The 20,948-nt window shown below is 37.3% G+C and overlaps 1 long non-coding RNA gene across 1 annotated transcript in view; it reads right to left on the reverse strand.

The window, feature by feature from the left end:
- The window catches only part of LOC127476401 (uncharacterized), a 38,806-nt gene that overhangs the window by 7,063 nt on the left and 10,795 nt on the right, over nt 1–20,948 (reverse strand). The window contains exons 2-3 of the long non-coding RNA XR_007906592.1: nt 9,492–9,592; nt 521–706 (exon numbers count right to left, since the gene is read on the reverse strand). This is a non-coding gene — a long non-coding RNA (uncharacterized LOC127476401). The remainder of the gene's footprint in view (nt 1–520; nt 707–9,491; nt 9,593–20,948) is intronic.

Genomic DNA, 20,948 nt, shown 5'->3' on the forward strand with positions numbered 1-20,948 from the left:
TCACTTTTTACAGCAAAATAAATATTTCTTTCTGTTCCATTTCTAAATCCCTGCGTTTTCCTCACGCTGATATCTACGACAACAGGACTGTGTGTTTAAAGCATGGGGTCACACTCAATTTTTCGCAAGCATATGACTTTCCTTGAAAAAGGTTTTTGCTGTCTACCCAGCAGTGCACTCTGATGACACACATGACAGCATGAACAGCTTGGGAAGAAAGAGTTGCAGAAATGTGGTGCAAAGAACAAACTCCAATTTGGAAGGATCCTTGCTTGTTGGCAACAAGGTTAATAACCACAAGAAAATCATCACTAAGACATACTGGTCTTCTGATACCCTGCTTAGTAGGATCCTGTTCTATAGCCCCCAGCTCTGGCATTATAAACCCACGACAAAACTCCTCTTGATTTTAACAGGAAGAGTTATGCTAGTTATACTGCTTGCTTTTAAGCACCCTAACAGAGTGTCCTTATATCCAGATCAGATATACGCAATCAACTGGGTTTGTTTAGTTACTTACTGTCCTTTGGGTTTTGCAGCTTACTGTGGCCTGTGATTTACTAGGAGAGGTTCAGCTCCAGTGTCTCCATCACCTCTGAGCAGCTCCTGCTTCCAATCACTTGGTGGTGCTGCAGGAGAACCTGAAGTGGCCCCTCCCAATCTTCCCATGAGGAACTCGTTGTTTCCTCTTTTCTGGAAATGAGTACTAAAAAGAATAGTCAGTCAGGAAGACAGTCAGGAAGACAGTCAGTCAGGAAGGCAACCGACCAAACACTTTGTGCATATTGCAGTACTCCACACCTGTTGTAAAACAGGAGAAGAAACCCCTCAAGACCATGAAGTGCTGGTATCTATACTCAGCACAAGCCAAAACAAACAAACAAACAAACAAAAAAACAAACAAAAAAAACCATCATAAAACAACAGATGCCTTTTAGAGTAAACTGGGCACTATCTTTCGGATTAAAACGTGTCACTTACTGCCACCAACACTGTAGGAGCAGGAAGAGACACCAAATTGGTCATGTGGTGACACGCATTAAACAAAAGGCAATCCATGCCATGACAATCTTCAAATTGCAAGACAAAAAAAGGCAGGCAGTAGAAGAAACAAATATCAGTATACAAGAGATTTATATTCAACATCAACTGCAAGAAGGGAAGTCACTGCCACAGTTCTGACAGACTTTTCTCAGAAATTCAGAAAAGACTCCTCAGCAGAGACAGCAATGACATTTACTGCCTGGGAATTGTGTGGCCAGTTTGTAGCAAGGGAGCTGCCAGGAGCTTCTCCCACGTCTGATGGAGCCAGTGCCCTAAGGAAATTCAGATAAACAGAACACTTATAAATGTTTTGTAAAATTCTGTAGAGATGAAAATGCTGTTGCATAACCTGCAATGTAATTATGTAGGAGAATACAAAATCATATATGTAGGCTATCATCTATTATATTTTCTGTGTGTGTTAGTAGACAGAGTTCTATTAAAACATGGGTGCTTATTTCTAAGACATTAGTGGTACAGGTGATGTTCAAGTCTTGGCTAATCAGAGTGGGAGAAAAATCCTCATGGCAGCTTCTTCTTGACATCTTCTACCTCTCTGATTAGCTCAAAATAGTGAAGTCACCACTCTTAGGAAAGCTGATCAGACAGCTCTGCTAGCAGCCTCTGTGCATGTGGGAGTCAGGATTCCAGCTTTAGTACTGAAACCTGCAATATGCTCTCACCCACACTAAGGCAAATTTTCTTTGCCTGATGCTTTTATGAAGATCAACAACTAAAGGAAACAAACACTGCTCTAAGCTTTGGCAATGGCTAGTCCAAAATCCTTCAGCAAAGAACCAGTCACAAAAACCAGACAATAATTCCCTCGTGCTGACATCCACTTCCAGTCCTTGCTGTAGCAGCAATTCACCTTAGCAGTGTTAAACACATTTCCATCTGTGGGCTGCCAAAACCAGCATTTACTTTGAGCAGAAATGAGCTGACTTTAGAGCACAACAGAACAGTTTTTTCCTTTTCTGTGTGGGTGTTTCTTTACTTGAAAGAAAGCTGTATGAAAGACAAGAAAAGCGTCTTTGATGTGTATGTGCCATTTTAAAATAAAGGCTCCCTCTCAGATACTTAGAATTTTACCAAGAAGCAGCAATTACAGGATTATCTGTTACTTCAAACATGAATACTTTGGATGCTGTTCTTGCCTTGCTTTGTTACATTAATAATTATGTTTTAAGCAGTCTGGGCTTCTTTTTTTTTCATATTTATAAACTGTACTTTGGTATTAAATATGCAATCACAGGATTCCTCACCAAATGGGAAGTTTACTTTCTGTCCTGTTCTAACAAGTTTCAACAGGTAGTTAATTAACATAAAAAATATTTCTTCAGTCCCCTCACAGAAAGAAAGAGGGTAGAAGAGTGATGAATTTCTGAATGAGGTTTTGAGTTTGGCTTTCTTAAGGCCTGATGAAGTAAGTGTGCTTATTCCTCTGTAAAAAATTTGCATTTAAAAATTGAAAAAGCTGTCTTCAAGGCATTCAGAAAATCATGTAAGCACTAAGTAATTCTTATCAGGCAAACTACCGGCTTTCATTAGCATTCATGCCTTGATCAAGAAGATGGGAATTTTTGTTCAAATAGCTGACTGCAGTCTAACTACAACTTCAAATCAAGGCATCCACAGGCTTTTAGAAAAGCTGGTGGTGCAGGCATTGTGGAGGGATGGGTCTGCACTAAGGGACAGAACAGTCAGTTTCTGCCAGGCCACAGTCAAACATTACAGAAACGGGCTCAGCAGTTGCCTTCTGAGGTGTCCTAAATACGCATTGGGATAACAACATGTGCCAAGACCAGGACTCTAGAAAAATGTTTCAGTACTGGAATTTAACATGGAAGAAATTTGGTCATTCTTGTGACTCCTTGGGAAGCCCCAGGAGAGGAGACACACAAATACAAATATCTATAAATCAGACTGGAGTCCAAATGCTGCAAAGGTACTTTAAAGTCACCTCAGCTTTCTTTTATGCACCTTGGTCTGTAAGTTGGACACTATATCTTTCAAAGAATTTTACTGTTATAATAAACACACACAGAGGTTAGGCTGAAAAAAATATGGGGGGTGGAGCAGGAGGTAATTGAACATGTCAAAGGGTAGCTGGTTGGCGTTTTTTTTCTGACAGAGCTATTTCAGAAATACTATGGGTTTCACCGTCTGTAACGTAAAAACCATTTTTCTTCAATATTTTTTAAAGAAAATTGTTTTTCCCCAGAAGGGCAGATGTAACTTAAAAACTCACTTAGAATTTAAAAAAGGATAAAGTATTTAAAAAACCAAATTAAAAAAAAAAAACAAATTTATACAGCATGAGGGACAACTGAGTATATGCTGGTCAAAGCATGCTGACTTTGGAAGCATTCTTTCCTTCTGTTTTTTTTTTTTTTTTTTTTGGTGGTGTTTTGTTTTGGTTTGGGTTTTTTTAAAGAGAACTAAAAATATTCTGTAGTGGTTCAACTCATGAAAAACAAAATATTCTTTATTCACACCACTGGTTCAACCCATGAAAAACAAAATATTCTTTATTCCCACCAACAGTCATAACACCTGTGCAAGCCATAGAAATGGTATTATTCTCTTCTTGATGAAGCTGAGCACACAATAGTCCAGTGACTTACTCAAGATCACATAATAAGTCAATATTATTGCAGAGAATTATTACCTTCCCCTTTCATTGTTAGTGAAAAGTATTAACAGGGCCATCAGAAAAAGCTGTCATCTCATCCTGCCAGTCTTTGTAAGCAAAAAGCCCAAGAGAAACAAGAACTGGAGGTAGATCCTATCAGAGACATCTTGCGTGTACCACACAATTTTTCATTCTGAGAACGGGCTTTTCGTGTTACCATTGATTTCTTAGATGTGTGAAAGCATTGAGCATATCAGAATATTCAGTAATACTTCACATCAGATGGAAGTCTCCTGTGCTTTGGTTGTTCCTTTAGAGATTTCCAAAGCCATATTCCGTTTAAAATATTTCCACCTACGTGAGATTTTACGCTTGTTTACTTGACATGCAAGCCACCAACATCAAAGAAAATGACTCTACAGCTTCCAGCAGGTCCTGTAAAAACAGTTCTCAGCAGAACAGGAAGACAAGGGTATTGAAGAAGAGCTCCTTGGGATGATTACACATGTGCATAGAGAGGAGTTTCATTGTGCTGACATGTAGCTCTGTCTCTCTGCTGTAGTTCTCCCTGTATGTTAAATCTCTGGCCTGCAGGAATAACAGAAAGATATTGACAGAAGGAGGCCTCTGAACTATCTCATCCTGAATCTAGGGAAAAATGGAAACCCTACTATTGGGTGAAACAATGTTCATACAGTTGATTTGCCATGATTGCTGCTTTTGCTGCTAAACAGTACAGATTTCTTGCTATCCCATGAGGTACCTGACATAGACAAACCTCAACTTAATTCCAGATCTGTGCACCATCTACAACCCCAAGATTTTAGTCCCATCCTGGACTCTTCCATTCCACTACTATTTCATCAAGAAGGAGGAATGAAGACTATATTATCTAAACAAATTAAAAGATGACATCTTTTATTCTCCAGCAAAAAGCATGACCATGATGCCTTGTAAGTAGTTTGAGTATTTTTTCTTAAGTTTTCAGTTTGAGCAGGAGGAAAATAATAAGTTTGGATTCTGTAATTCCCTACATGCCTCCCAGAAACACTCCAGTTCTATTCTGACCACAGAAGCCCTTGCTTTCCAACTACAGGCCTGTGTTAGCAAAGCCTGGATAGAAACAAGACTAAAATGAGACCACAACATTAATTTTTATCTTTGACTCTTGGCACTGAAATGTGGGTATAGGGAGATGCCACAAAGCCATTTTGAAAGTAGTTTCCAGAGGAAAAAGCTAAAATCTGGGCTTCATTGCCATTTGTCCTGCAGATAGAGATTTCTAGAGACAGTTTCTCTTCTGAAGTGTTTACAGACTGCAGAGCAGACATGCACTTTGTCTAAACATGCACAAAAAGATGATGGCAGACTGAGGAGCTGATCCTGTTCTGCCAGTGTGCCATTCATATTAGTACAGAACACTTAGTGTATTTTTCCTGCATAAATATTTTGGCTGCCCCATTGAGGTGGGCCAAAGTAGGCAAAGGCTACAAAATGTGCTTTTTTCAGTGGCAGAGCACCCCTTGAGAAAATACCAACATTTGCACTGCCAAAGATTACCATAAAAAAGAACTCAAACAAAAAGACTCCACACAGCTCTGGTACAGTAGGTATTCCTTTTTAACAGGAGTTCTCTTGTGCAAAAATAGTAGACTGGCCTTTCGCATGTCCCAGGAAGGAAGCGTGCACGATACCTGTTTTAGTTCTACATCCCAAAGACAACCATGTGTAAGAAAGATGATATTGCATATCCCTGTGGACTGTGAAGGACTGTGCTGAAGATCAGGACCCAAACTACTGCTAACAAAGCTAATTTAGGAATGGCAGCCAGCTTTCAGAGAAAGGACGAGCACCACTGTGTCAGCACCTCTGCACAGAGCTGCACCAGACGTAAAACGTCACTGAGTTGAGTGGAGCTGCTCAAAATACTTTCCAAAATGCACAGTGTTACCATGGCCAGAACTCCTTGCAAAGCCACACTTCGGTTTTCTATTTTGCCTGATCTGGGCTAAGCTACATTACCCTAAAAATACACAAAAGGAGGCTTTCAACAGTTTACTTTTTGTTACCAGTAATGAGAAAGAATGTCTAAATCTAAGAATAACCATGAAATGAATTCTTGTTGTAACTCCATCCTAATTATTACCTGCCTGCTTGTTATCTGACTCTATGCAGCAAAGAATATGTAATTCAAGACATATTTGAGGCGTGTTTTGAAAATCTTGAAAAATGATGTTCACATGTATCAAAGTCAGTTCTTAAGGGCAGCATCCTGCACTCTTTTCTGAGAACTGCTATGGTTCATCAGTTGTCTGTCAGACCTCTTGTCACACTCAAATGAATTGACAAAAAATCCCATTAAAAAATGCAGAAAAGATGCAGTTTCTTCCTGCAATTTTGTAAATATTAAATCCACACTACACAAAGCAAATTTCAGCAATAAATTCAATAGGGAAACTTACTGGTTGTAACAGACTAGAATTGTGTTCTAATAGAATAATAATTTTCTAATTAATTCATAATTGTATACCACAGCTTTCCTTTTTCATTTTTCAATGGTAAGCAGTAGCCCTCTCTATCCACACATGTTGCATATCAGTGAAAGAAACCTAAGAAATACATACTGATTCACATTTATTGTGAGTGAGCATGAACTATGCCCATCCCTAGCAGTGGGCATACTGCAATCATCCAGAACATGCCAGAGATGTAGCAGAACCACTCCATAGGAACTCCTTTTAGCATGCATCCCTTAGTTGCTTCATCATGGAAATCAGAAGACTGACCAGGAATTCAAGAAAGAAGTTGTGTGCCAGACTTTGGAAAGATATGAGTTTAGAACCTTGTCTGAAAGAAACATCTTCTCTCAGGACCCAGAAACACCATGAGGTCTACTGATTGAAATTTAGCCATAAATACTAAGCATAAGATAACACATGAAAAGAAGAGGCCACCAACCTACCCAATTCCAACATTTGATTAGAAGTATTTGTTTTGAGAATGCAAGAGCCTTCTATTATTACAAAAAAGCTTTTTCCAGCATGTTAGCTGAAATAAAAAAATATCCTATAACTTCACATAAGAGCCAAAGGACTCTGCAAACCTTACAGCCACAGTCTGGGGAAAATTCTCATCAGAGTTCTGCCCACACCTCGTGCCTGAAACATTTATTATTGGAGACTACAGGAATCAGGTACTAAAAAGATCTACTAGACTACCAGAGCCATATCCCTTGCAGACATGTCACAGGAGTGGGTTATCCCTAATTTATCAATATGGAAAAGTTGTCAAAGATTATATCATAACAGAAAACACTGGGGGGAGAAAAATTAAATCTTAAGTCAGAAGCAGCCAACATTGAACCAAAGGCTGAGAGAGAGATTTCAACTGAAGGGTTAGAAGGACCCAAGATGTCCACACACCGAGCTCCAAATGAAAGCAAAGGCTCTTAAGTGACTTAAAAGTTGTTGAAAAACGTACCACAATTTTCCAAGTTATTAGTAAAAACGTGGTCCGAGAATACTAATGCCTTACAAAAGATGAAAAAATACATCATAGATAGCATAGTAAAAATGAGCAACAATAATAAATAGTAAGTAGGAAATCAGCTGAATGTACTCACATGGTAACGAGCTATGATCATACTTTGTATATAGAACAGTATCGACCTGTTCAGTAATTTATTAGTCCTTACTGGGCAATGGTTAACTTATACTAATCATTCTATCAATACTTTTTTATATGAAATGTGAATGAAAAAGTGCTAGTGGCAATCCTGGATATGAGAATAACTCAGTTAACAGGCTGACACAAAAATCCAAGGAAGATCTATAAAACAGGCAGTTGAACATAAATTCATGATGTAAATCTATGAGTTTTCAATTCATTAGTTTTGCTCAGCAGAGTCAAAAATTCATTTTTTAAAATAAAAACAACAAAAAAAAAGATATTTAGAGTAGCATCACACCTAAAGAAAAAGTTATGGCAAAACTCAAGACATAAACAAAATAATAGATTACAGGAACATTCTCCTGTAATTTAGAAATTAGCTACTAATTTTCAGATTAGGAAGAAATAGAACATGGGCCCAACAAACTAAACAAAGAAAATACATGATAGGAGAAAGTAAAGTAACAGTAAGGTGGGAAAATGTGCCAAATTATGTGAGCTAACCAAAGCTAAAGAAGATTAATAGGAGGTTTAAAAGGACTCAACAAACCAAGGGTACCAGGTATTTGAAATACAACAGAGAAAAGGGACAGTAACTTTCTCTGAAAGGGAAAAAAAATTACTTAATTCCACACATGTATAAGTAGCTACTCCAGTGAAAAATAAAAGAAAACCTAGAACACTTTAACAATACAAGGAAACTGAAAACAGGTTCCATTTACGGAAATAGTAAGTTTTGAAATGTATTATGTTTCTTTACTTCTAACACTAACTTCATTATGATAAACTCCATCTCAAAACATAGCAGATAGACAAAGGGTACAGAAATTAGTAGTGGTACTAAAAAACTTCTTCAGAAGTAGAAATAAGTAAGTTTAACACTATCCCCTTGAGAGAAACACTGAAATGATTTAATGCAGTGGGGAAAAGAATGGGTACAAACAGGCAATTGGTAGTGTAGCTATCAGTTTAGAGTAACTATGGCTCCCTTTTCACTGGGCTAAAAGGAAACGCAATCTTCAGTTCATGCTTGTTCACATACAAGTGCTTGGGTCTGTCCTGTAGACACAAGTATGTGCAGCCATAGCATGTGAAGCTTTATTCTTTCCTCTTAACCATTAATATTTCCAAATATTTGGGATTCACTGATGTGATACATGACTGCTGACAATATTAAATGTAGAGCTCTGCATCTTTAGCATTGCATTTTTGTGTCAGTTTTTATGAACAAAAGACTTCTTTCACCTATACTATCTTCTAAAATACCTGGGGATTGACGGAAAGTATGCAGATATCTGTTAATGGAATTATTTTATTATTTATTTCATAAACAGTATAACTGTTATTAAGAAAATATTTATTGGCTATTGCTCAGAATATCTTATTTTTTAGTCTTCTACTATTATTTGAAACAATTTCCAAACTCATTAAGGTGTCCTTATCCACCCAAAAATTGAGGAATTTCTGAACTAACATGACACGAGGGCCACAAGAGCTGGGTCACAAGCAATGTCTTTTACTTTCAAAACAAGCTTCTATTACTGCGGGCACTGATTCAAGCCTCGCCTTAACAGGCAAGAAATGATGAGTGAGTTAACAGCACCGAATTGCCATGCTGAAAGACAAGGGGAACTGTTCTGTGCAGGTGCAAAATTCTGGGGGCTTGAGGCGCATAATGTCAATTCTCATAAGTAATCATCTTCTAACACTGCTATTATTTCAGGTGCTCATCGCTATTTACATGGAAAACAGTTGTCATTATTTCGTCATGTGGCCACTTCAGAGAACTCTATAGGATTTAGATAATGCTTTTAAAAAGTGCATGGATTATTGAATTAAATCAAATTGATTTGTTGCCTTGAGGGAGGGGTGAGAAAAACAACCTTACTGCCATTACTCAGTAAGTTTATTACAGATTGTTCACTAAACAAAAATTACATACTTTGTTTGTATGTTGTTTGACAAACTTGAAACCACAAGTGTTTACATGTGCTGCACACACACACTTTTGGGTTTTAATAGCTGGTTGACAAGAGATTAAAGGCAGAAATATGGCATTTTATTAAAGCAAACATATCAGTATGCCTACCATGATAAAATGATCTAGTTTTCTTCAGACACAAAAGTTTCTGTTGAGTGATACCTTTGAAATTCCTTGAGGGCACCCTATTATTCACTTTCCTCAGCAGAGAGCAGCTGCAAATGGTCTCCAATTTTCAAAGAGTATTGCCTGGTCATTCTTTACTGTCAAAATGAAGAAGAGCATAAAAGTTAAGTCAATAAAGTAATATGAAATGCTTAATATAAAAATTCAAGAATGAATGATTAACCATTAAAAACTTACAGTAGCTATTTCAGCCAGGAAAAAAAATTAACATTTCCCTTGAAACCTATTAACACTCCTTGTAAACAATATTCTTTCTTGAAATATATGACCTTTCCTAATGCTCTCCATACACATGGCATTTTTCTTATATCCACTTTACCTTCACTGATATGCAGCTGAATTCCTCAGGAGAGGCTGTTTAGAGCCCCTTCCTCTGATGCACTGAAAAAAAATGTATTCTTTTATTGCATTCCCCTTCACAAATACACCTAACCTTCAGCTTTAGATCTTAAAATCCTTTCCTCATCCGAGTCGTGTGACCTGTTGTAGTTGTTGACATGCCACCGCCATTCCAGCCACAGTCAAGTGTCAAGCATAAAATTAATCTCATTCATTTGAGCCACTGATAGCTACATGTATGTACAGCTTTAAAAATACACACTTCCCTGCTGCATATAACTGAACAGTACTTTTAAAAGTCACATAGCTGTCTTAATTTCTAAGTCTTAATGAAAGATGGGGTGACTGCTGAGCACCGGGCACTGCCTGCACATCCTGCTGCACAGAAGTCAGAGTACACGATCCAGTTTTTAGGAAAATAGCAATTCTCTCATTTCTGAGCTTGCTCAGCCACTAACTTTTCCTTAAGTGCTGAATGTGTTAGCAAGGTATTGTGAAGGTGACCCCGGAAAAAAAATTATATGGAAAATGCCTGTATTTTGCCTTCGAGACTGCCAGATGTATTGATCTAAAACTACCAAAAGACAACTTTAAGAGTACACACAGGATTAGAACCTGAGATTCCAGAGTCTCCACAGTGACAATGTAAGCCAACGCATGACCTACAATGTTAAGGTGATTTGTAGCTTGCTTGAAGCAATTACATCATTAGAAAGTGTTTATGACTAAAATGATTCAAACAAACAATGATGGAATCAGAAGGTGCACAGCAAAAGTGAGTGCCTATGCTGGGTAAAGTCATAGTATAAATTGAAAAAGATGGGAAAAGGGGAGAGTGACCATCAGGGCTGGCTTCCTATGGCTTGCTCACAGTACATAGGTAACTCTCGCCGTGACTATGGCTTCTCCTTCTATTTCTCCTTCTTACTGAGTTATGGGAACAGATCAATGACCCAACATTCCATGCACAGCAGTACATCACAGCGACCATGACTACAGCAGATTTCTGAATTTCATGCCTACTGGACTTTGCATGTAGTGTCTGACACAAGAAAAGTCACTTGTAGATAGCTTTAGTTAGATCATCACCAGCGTTTTGGGAAGGCAACATTAGAGAAACACTGCCTAGAAAAGTCAAGGCTTGGAAAACAAAATCAACAATAATAAATAATACCACCAGTAAATCAAAATCCTTCCATTAGGAAAATACTCTCTAGAAAGCACAGGAGATCTCAACTCAGGTAACCCAGTGGACTAGTACATGGAGATCCACTTGTAGTTGCAGCAACTCTAGAAGGCTGAATAATACAGATATCATCATTCAAGAGGATAACTTCATTCCGACTTTAGACACAGGTGTCTAAATACATATCTAAAGACAGATGCAGACATATCCTAATAAGATTTCAGGGCCCTTCAAGATTAGGCTGTACAGGGCTCTGAGCAACCTGGTCTAGTGGAAGGTCATGGCAGGGGCGTTGTAACTAGATGATCTTTAAGGTCCTTTCCAACCCAAACCATTCTGTGATTCTATGATTCTAAGATTTCTGGTTATCCAGGAAACTGGAATTCCCACTTCACTAAATGCCTGTGAAATAAACATAGAATCTGTGCTAAAAAATACATAAACCAGGGATCATAAGTCACACATCAAAATGTAGTATTTGGAAACCTGCACTAAATACAGGGAAACACTGTGTGGCCTGAACCCACACCAAAATACTTAATCACAAGTCTGACTTACACATATCAATAAGCAACTCGAGCAACCTCCCTGAAATGCTGCTCAAATGTTTCTCTGAATAATGGGAAGATCCATCTACATTCTTCTCTGTACAACAAAACGTGGTCAAAGGAACATCACCTCACACCAGGTCTACAGAAGTCAGTGAACTGAAATGAACTGTGCATTAAAAAGTCTAAAGCAAAGCTCTGTTTCTGTGTTACAAACCTTTATGGAAATAATTAGTAAGTAGATGTTAAGTAGATCTTTCAATATTGCGATTTAGAAATGTGAAAGCCACAAACGTTACTGATGGATATTGCATTTGAAGTCACATTTAAAGCAAGAATGGTATAATCTGCTTCGTAACTGGTGAATCCTTTGATCTAGTGCTGTAGTGTTACAGCATTTACTCTAATAATCTCAGAAATACATGCTTTACATATACTCTGACTTCAAATAGAAATGGTAGGAACATCTGCTATTAAAAGCCATAAAAGACTTCTCCACAAAGCTAGGGAAAAAAAAATCAGTGAGGTGCTGAATTTAATAAGAACATTTTAATCAAAGTAGTCTTAATTCAAAGTAACAAAAGTGAGGACTGGTCAGACAGGCTCACACGAGCCTATAGAAAAGCTTGCATCTCTGCTTAAACTAACATACTTTGACAAGTCTCATTGAAATTTCTAGCTCTTAGATTAAAAAAATAAGTTTTAGTTTCTTTATTTTTCTGACAGGAATCTCAGTTTTCGTGGTTTGAGATCATTAAAGATTGCCCCTCCCCCAAAAAAATTATTAAGGCCACACAGTTCAGACACTTTTTGCTGATTACCCTGATAAAGTTCTTTATCAGCTGGCCTTAGTGAGAACCACCATGACTGGTTAGGCTAGCCAATAATTTCAGATTTCTTGTTGCAGTAAGAAATTAAATTCACCTGTGAAGTAGATACCTAATTAGAGTAAGTGGGATTGGATCATATATATATAGTAAAACAGTGAGCAGCTCAGACATATTTATTCCTTAAACTTCACAAAATTTAGTAAAGCTTTAAAGTGTAAGGTCATTGAAATCACTACACACAGATGGACACTTGCAACAGAGGAAGCCCCAAAAGTAAGACACAGGATGTGGTAGGGCAGCAAATAGACAAAACACTCTAATAAAAAGCAAGGCAGATTTAGCAGCGATATGTGGTAATAATAAATTACATATGGCTCCTAAATGGAATGGAATACAAGTTAGAGACTTGCTAGTGAAGTCATATGAAAACTTAAAAGCAAACCAGACAGTAAGGATCAGATACATCTGAATAAAAGTAGATGTGGATGATGTAGACATATACATCTGAGCTCACTATGTAACGATCCTCTTATAGACAATGGTCTTCTACCTATGAAGTAGAAGCACATGTCCAAAAAAACACATCTTGTCAGAGTTCTTACTGTTACTACTTCTCCTTACACAATAGAGTAAAAGAAAGCACCCAGCACACAGTTGTAACAAAATAACTGTTCTCAAAAATTGCTTTTGTACCTTTACTTATCTTCTTGAAGACATGCTAAATACCATCTACACTAAATAAAAGGTAAGACTAAAAGCTAATGTAAATCATCCTTTTCTGAAAATTTCTAACTCAGACTTACTTCTCCCAGAAGAAATCAGTTGGTCAGGCACGAGTACTCAAGATCATTTTATTTGTTTGTTTGCTTGCTAGTTTCAAATGCACGCTTTTTTCTAGATGAAACTTCCATGAGTTCTACATAAAAAATAAATTGCATCCCTTAAAACATATTATTGGCATCTAATTTGTGTTCATTAATTTAATTCCTACAGATGATTTTACTTACAAAGGGATATTATAGAAATTAGGTGATGAAAAATGTTAACAGTCTGCTGTGGTTTATTTGATATGATATCCTGTGATAAGCAGCAGAAACCTTCTATATTTGAATTATGTTCCACTGCCAATCAGACCATGTCCATCAGTGAAAAGAGCAGCACTCATTCTACTGTTGTCTAAATCAAAATGGAGTTGTCACAGAATATTTCTGAGCATTTATTATTACTAGGAATTTACTGCAAGCAAATTATGCTCCCAATGCACTGTCTATATACTTATTGTCATTTAGCAGATGGCCACTACCAAGAACGATGAGAGTATGAATAGCTTGGGCATGTTTGGGCATTCTATTCTATTCTTTTTGATGACACACCTTTATATTGTTTTGTCACACAGGCATTTACCATTTGGTGTCCTTCTAAAAGCCCCAAATCTCAGAACACTCTATGAGGTCTTCTCATTTTAAGTCAAAATCATGCTTTTGGAGGATATGGGCTGACATGTGAATTCAGATTGTGTGGCACCAGCAGGGACATTGCTCTGCAGTAGATGCTACAGATGTCTAGGCAGCCCTGAAAAACTAATAGCAGAAGTCCCTGTAAGAATTTTTTAGGACCCTAGTAAAATTCTCATCAAATATTCCTGTAGTTGAGACAGTACAGTTCAATCTTGATGAGTGCCATTTTAGCTTGTCTTCCTCTATGCAATAATTTAGGCTTTAAATTTGCCTCTGCAATGAATCATGGGGCCCAATTCAGGAACAACATGATTGCATTCAATGAAACATCACTGTTCTAACATACATTTCAGATGAGAAACAAATCTCTAAGACACAGAACATACAGATCTTGAATCACACTAACCTTAAGCACAGACTATTTCATTACATTTTCATAGTACCTCTCCACCACAGCAAAAGCACTCATAATTTGAAAGAGCATCTACAAAATGAAACAGTCCCAGAAGGAGGCACAATTCTATATGGTGGTGTTTTACCCTAAGCTTTCTTCAGTCAGTCTCATAAAAGCATAGGAGAAACTTCTCTTCCACGAAGATTCAGTTCATAGGCTTTTGTAGAAAATCATTGAGAACTGTCCTGATAGAGGGTGACACCTTGATCACACATTGACACGTTAAATTGCATCCCATTTTCTCAAATCATAAATGAAAAGAGCGGTTGCATTCCACAGTCTCTGAATTCTTTCAAGACAGCTCAGCAATCTACAAGTGAAAGGTAGGATAAATTATTACAGGACACTTCTCAGTATGGCTGTTCTAAATCAAATGCTGTCAAATAATTTTTAACTTTCTTTGATCTGCACTCAATCTCTGTGTTCTTTGCTGACCTATAGCACAGACTCTCCTTGACTTACACTCCTTTCTTTTTCAGTCTCTCTGCTCATAAACTTTTATTTTCCCTTTTTTATCATGTACATGTAGAAATAAATATTAAAAAACAAACAAACAACACCAGCAAAAAACAAAACAAAACAACAAAAAAAAAAAACCTGGATCCAATGGCTTGGTTACTTTTATTTTATAGTTGCTTTAAAAAAACCCCACCAACCTAGTAAGTGTGGTAAGTGTGGTAAGAACCTAAAAAGAAATGAGAAAAAGTTAGGAAGTTAAATAATCTTGCAAGAAGGAAAAATTTGGGCTGAGAAAGTATTCTCCCTAAGGTGTTTTATGGTTATAGGAAGCACATCACACAAACTCTGCATCTGATAGCTTCTACAATATATTTTACAATATTAATATTAAATTAATATACAATATTAATGAGGATAAATAAATGAGAGCAAAAGAGGAAACGATATGGACACAGAGTAAGATAAAATGACGCAGATTAAGAAATGGCATACTGAAATTTAATCCAGAGTAAATGCTGACAGTATTAATTGTGATTGCTGCTGAAATGGTCCTAGGGACTCCAGCGCAGGGTCTTATTGCATTACACACTGCATTGTATTGCATGAACAAATACCAGACATGAAAGACGTTCCACTGTCTTGCTAGTGTGTGTAATAGACGAGTATGTGGACAAACTGACAAAGAGAGAGAGCACAAGGTAACAGGGGACTTGTCTGTAGGTTGACTGACTTGTCAAGACAGTCAACACACTATCAGTCTGAAATGTCACACTCTTCTGTTTACTCTGAGGAGAAATATGGAGTCTAGCCCATATACCTTGAACAGCCTACTGTACAGCTTGGCACTCTTTATACCTGAGCAGCTTAACACATAGACCAAGATCTAGGTAAAACAAATGTACATGCTTCCCTTACCAGTTCCTGAACACCTCTTCTGTAACAGCTGTGTTTCCAACTGCCTCATCTGTGGTGGCAGAGCACAGTCACTGCTGTGCAGTAGACACCCTTATGTGGTTTTCCCTTCATTAATGACATTTTATTGGTCTGGAATGTGTCCTCTTACTTCTCCAATTATCAGAAAGTACAGTGCAAAACAATAGAACTAGAACAGTCCTCTGTTTTGCACTACAGCAGGTAGAACGTACAAACAAGAGTTTGTCCAGCCTCCTTGAAAGTCTCCAGTGGCAAAGACTCCATAACACGGTATTCAAGGGATTAACTTAGTTACAGCTAGAAAGTCCCTTCTAGTGTTGATAAATAAACAAACTGCTTCCTGTCACGACTTTACTGGACCTGGAGATGAGTCCTTGATACATCAGAAAACCACTTTGTGCCTCTGCCAACTTCTTTTTTTTCTGAAAACCAAGAGCAACACCATTTTTTAAAAGGTTTTTGATGGTGAGGTGTACATTATGAACCTTTTTTTTGGCATTATCTGTTGGCCTTCTCTTGAACACTTCACAGCCTGTCAATATTTATTGCTAAAATATAATTCCCAGAACTAGGCAAAACCTATTCCAATTGAATGACAAAGATGACACAGATATCTGATCTTATATTCAGTAATATTAAAGGGTATTATGGAAGTGTACACTTGATACTAAACACAGGCATGAATCATCCCAATAAAATTCAGTTTAAATGCCAACTCAACTACAGAGCTTCCTCAACAACATTTTGCCCTGCTATTGAAACCGTGTTCCAAACTTTCATTGCTCACTGGTCTTCACACCAATTTAACTTTACTGTGAAGTCACAGGTGATTTGCAGGAGTGGCAGAGATGGCATCTCTAATTCCTTTTCAACAAACAATCATACATGAGAGCCATGAGGAAGGGGAGTTTCTATTTTACACTAAAGAGCTAAACTCAGATACACTCAAAAGGTATTAAACTGAAAATGTATTAAACAGAAAAAGGACAGAATTTGGCAGTTGGGTTGTTTTCAATTGCCAGTGTGTAACAGTCTCAAAGAGACTTGGAATCCTTCTGCTATGTACCTCTAAGAAAATACCCTTTCATTATATGACCAAGCATCCTCAGACTCCAGTCAGCAAAGAAGACAGAAATCTGTAGCTAGTGTTTTCATAGTCCAGAATTACTTCCTTTCACAGTTTTCATCCCTTCTCACTTGCCCTAGGAGAGAAAGTTACAGCTACTGTTAAAGCAATGAAGAGACTATTGTTCAGCTTTGCACTGTTTAAACCTGAGCAGTTTAATGTGCAGCTACTGGAGTTCATATTTTGTTTTCCATATTTCTCCTCTTATGCATTCAAATTCAAATTGACAAATGCCTTTGTATATAGTTTTAAACCCTCCCCATCTCTAATGCATCAGTATCTTGTTACATTGCCTTTGATTTCATTGTTTGCAATGCTGGTATCAGCAGCATGGAATTGCCAAGGCACTAAGCAGCCCAATTTTTCTTTAATTTCTCAGAAAATTGACAGCTTTATGAACTGTCTCTTTACCTATGCCCCATAAACATGTCAGGCTGTGGAAAACCATTCTAATTAAATCCCGGGGGATTGCAATGGAAGATTATAGCTTCTTGGCAGGTTATTAAAAAACAGTTGTTCATATATACACAAATATCTGTACTAGAAGCTAGCATTTGACAGAACAGCCAAGGAATTAACCCCACTGGCAACTCCAAATAACAGTCACACACACACCAAAAAAAAAACAAAACAAAACAAAAAAACCACCAACCAAAACAACCCACAAACCACCGACAGAAAAACCTCAAGCCACTCAAAAAAAAAAAAAAAAAAACAAGGAAAAACAACTAAGCTAAATAAAATGGGAATGCAGAGGCTATGGAGTGGGTAAGGGTAAGTGGGGGAGGTGCCCTTGCATTTGATTCCTTTCCAAAAGTTGGTAATTCAAACTGTCATCTGGAATCATCACCTTTCATCCTTGATTACCAGCACCGGATATAAAAGAAAGCACAAAAACACTTGTAGGGTACATGTACATGGTCCTGCTAACTACATAGGCTTGAAGTAAATATATTAGAGTTGATGGATAACGCGAATCATTCGATTCAGCATAATATTCCTTCTGTCTGCTCTGATCCTTCATGGGAACAAATAAGAACTTCTGATAGTAAAATGTTTGTTGGAGATCAGCGTGTGTTCTTTCCAACAACTTCCCCAAATAACCTTACCTTTGAGAGTAACACTTGTTGCCTCTGCTCCTGCACCTTAAAGAGGTTGTCCAACCTCTCATCTCAGCAACAGATATTGAGGAGTTAGATCCTGAGGAATTTCTGGGAGACTTTGTAGGAATTTGATTTTGTAACCTGTGTCTGACTGTTCTCAAATGAACAGTTTGCACTGTGAAAGTAAATTCCAAAGATGTTATTTTGTTCAAAGTACCTCTTGAGCTGCAGTTTCAACAGGCAACATTTTTCTCTACCCTAGGATCTGCCACCTTCAAGGAAAGCAGCTTGCTACCTTAGAGAAGGAGAGGAAAAGGAAGAAATTAAATGCTAACACACCAAAGACAGCTATGAAGCAAGTCCAAGAAATAACTTTAAGCTTCATATTTTTCTTAACAAGTATGGTATCACCGAGCCAGTTGTGTAATGCATTTTGCAACTAAGTGGACTTCTGAGGAATGCTAGAAGATTTTAGTATTTATTTCTTGACATGTGTTCTAGCATCTCCAAATATAATCTCTTATGTAAATGTTTAGTACATCACTACTTAGATTTGCTGGTGAATAGAATTTCAATCAAAATCAAGTATAAGAAATACCAAATACTTAAAATGACTGACACAAAAAGATGCATTGATTTCATGGTCTCTGAGATGACAGAGAAGCATACTTACAGAACTCCAAGTTTTTATCTGATGAAAACTATATTAGTTGCACTTCATACAAAAGGAGCTTTAAAAGAAATACCTACTACTCTGACAGTACGTGTGAAACATCAAAAAGCGGTGTATCAAATTGAAAGTAAGACCAGAGGTACCTGAGTATAGCGCCAGATTGACTCAAGCCACCAAATTCAGAATTAAATATTTCTAGTATCATCCTTTTCTGTGCACTGATAAACTGAAAATTACCCTTCAGGGTCAGTTACCCAAAAATCATGTTGCTACCAAAGAGAGTGAAGACTCAAGTAAAGATAAGAATTAAGAGTTATATTTCAGAAGTGCATTGGACCCGACAGCTGATTATTTTCCCCCCGCCAACTACTCGATTTATTTACTCATATAAAATATACCACATTTTCTCTATTACTTGCCTAGGAAATGATTAGGTGATTTAAAAAAAAAATATGAAACTTGCTCCAATGCTCACACAGTACATTAAAGCTGTAGGATAGCTACTGGACACGTTACTGACTTACGTGACATCAGGGGTTGATTGTTCTGCCTGTATAAGGAAATACATTAACGGATAATGACAAGTAGAATAAACATTGGAATTTGAACCCTAATAAGGTTTTTTGGATAGGTGAATTTATTTCCTAAATCACTTAACAGCTTTCGACAAAGTGCCAGTCTTCCTGTTACTGGTTTAATTTAAAAATTGATTACTTTCTTACTCTCATTGCAAAAATATGAAAGAATATCTGCTTGACTGTAAGCAAGGACACCTTCAATGCAGTAGGGATATTTTCCCCCACATGTTAATACGTTTAATTTTGCAACTTTATTTAACAGTTTATCATGTCTCAGATTGTTTTGGAATCCCAAATGAAAGTCCTGGAGGCAACTGAAGAGGAGCCTTTTAAACAATCTTGGACAACGTATATAAGGTAACTGCAATTCTGGTGTGGGAATGAACCGAGATCACACCAGGATAAACGGGTGAAATTTAGTGATCACTTGCAATTAAGTAGGATTTGTTTTCTACAAAAAGACATTATTCTGTCAACCTATAGTTTTTATTCATGGTTTGGCTTGTGTCATGCTCAGAAACTTCCATGTTATAAATGCACTAACCAAACTATTTCAAGAGAGAAAAACCTATAGAGAATTCATGCTTGTTCTTCATTTAAAAAATAAGAAAGCTTTCTATTGTCACAATTTTATTCAAGATCAAATGGAGTTTGTACAAGTTCAGATACAGTGTTTCATTTTTAGGCTACTCACAGCTAAATGGTACAAGTCTACAGCTACAGTAAATGGTAAAAGTCTATAGTTGAAGAAAAGTCACAGGTGAGCAAGTGGTAGATCATGGTTCCATTAAGTCACACTGTGGGGAAGTCGTAGGGTGAAAATCCAAGGGAGGAAGTATCACTTACAATGGTAAGTCCTCACCCTTCTCTATCTGAAAAAGCATCCGAATCAGATGCCTGAACCTCCTTTATCCCAGTGTAGCATCTTAGGTCTTCCTCTGAACGAATCAGCTACCAATTCACTCTTTATAATATGGTGTTACTTGGAAGGCACCTAATTTATATATGCACATGCTATCACAGAAGAGACACACTGCAGTCTCCTAAAAAAAAAACAAAAACAAAACCAAAACAAAACAAAAACAAAAAAAAAAAGAGTAAAACAAAAATATCCAGTATTTCATACTCACTGTCTTATTTTATATTTAAAAATTGGAAAGTGTGGAGTTACTGCACATAACAACTAATGCTTAAATAAGGGACTGCAGAATAATCTGCTGCAGGATCCTTTCTTTGTCAGGAGTGAAAAAAACTTGATCCAAAGTTGATCCAACAGCACCATGGTTACTAGACCGTGGCACTAAATGCCACATCCAGTCTCATCTTAAAAACCTCCAATGACGGTGGATCCACCATCTACTTGGGCAGCCCATTCCAACATCTGATTGCTCTCCCTGTAAAAAATTTCTTCCTAATATCCAACCTAAAGTTCCCCTGGCAGAGCTTAAGATGGTAAAGCCACTTAGATCTCAGTTCTGTAAAAACACACATCTTTCTCCAAACCTTAGTGCTACCTGGGATATATCTGGCTTCCCTGATTTCTCACAGATAGGCTTTTTTTACTGAGAGAGAAAAAATAAATTTAATTTATGTTCCTGCAATCACAGGATGGGGGAAAAAGTCTTCAGTCACAATCCACAGTTCTCAGACTGGTTACTGTTGACTGGTTGTGGAGACTGACTTACCATGGTCCAAAAAAAAAAAGATTACTTTTCAGAAAAATGTTTACCAGAAATGCATGTTAAAC

Source organism: Manacus candei, unplaced genomic scaffold (assembly GCF_025592945.1).
Source record: "Manacus candei isolate 608988 ecotype Guabito, Panama unplaced genomic scaffold, ASM2559294v1 h1tg000049l, whole genome shotgun sequence".
NCBI lineage: Eukaryota > Metazoa > Chordata > Aves > Passeriformes > Pipridae > Manacus > Manacus candei.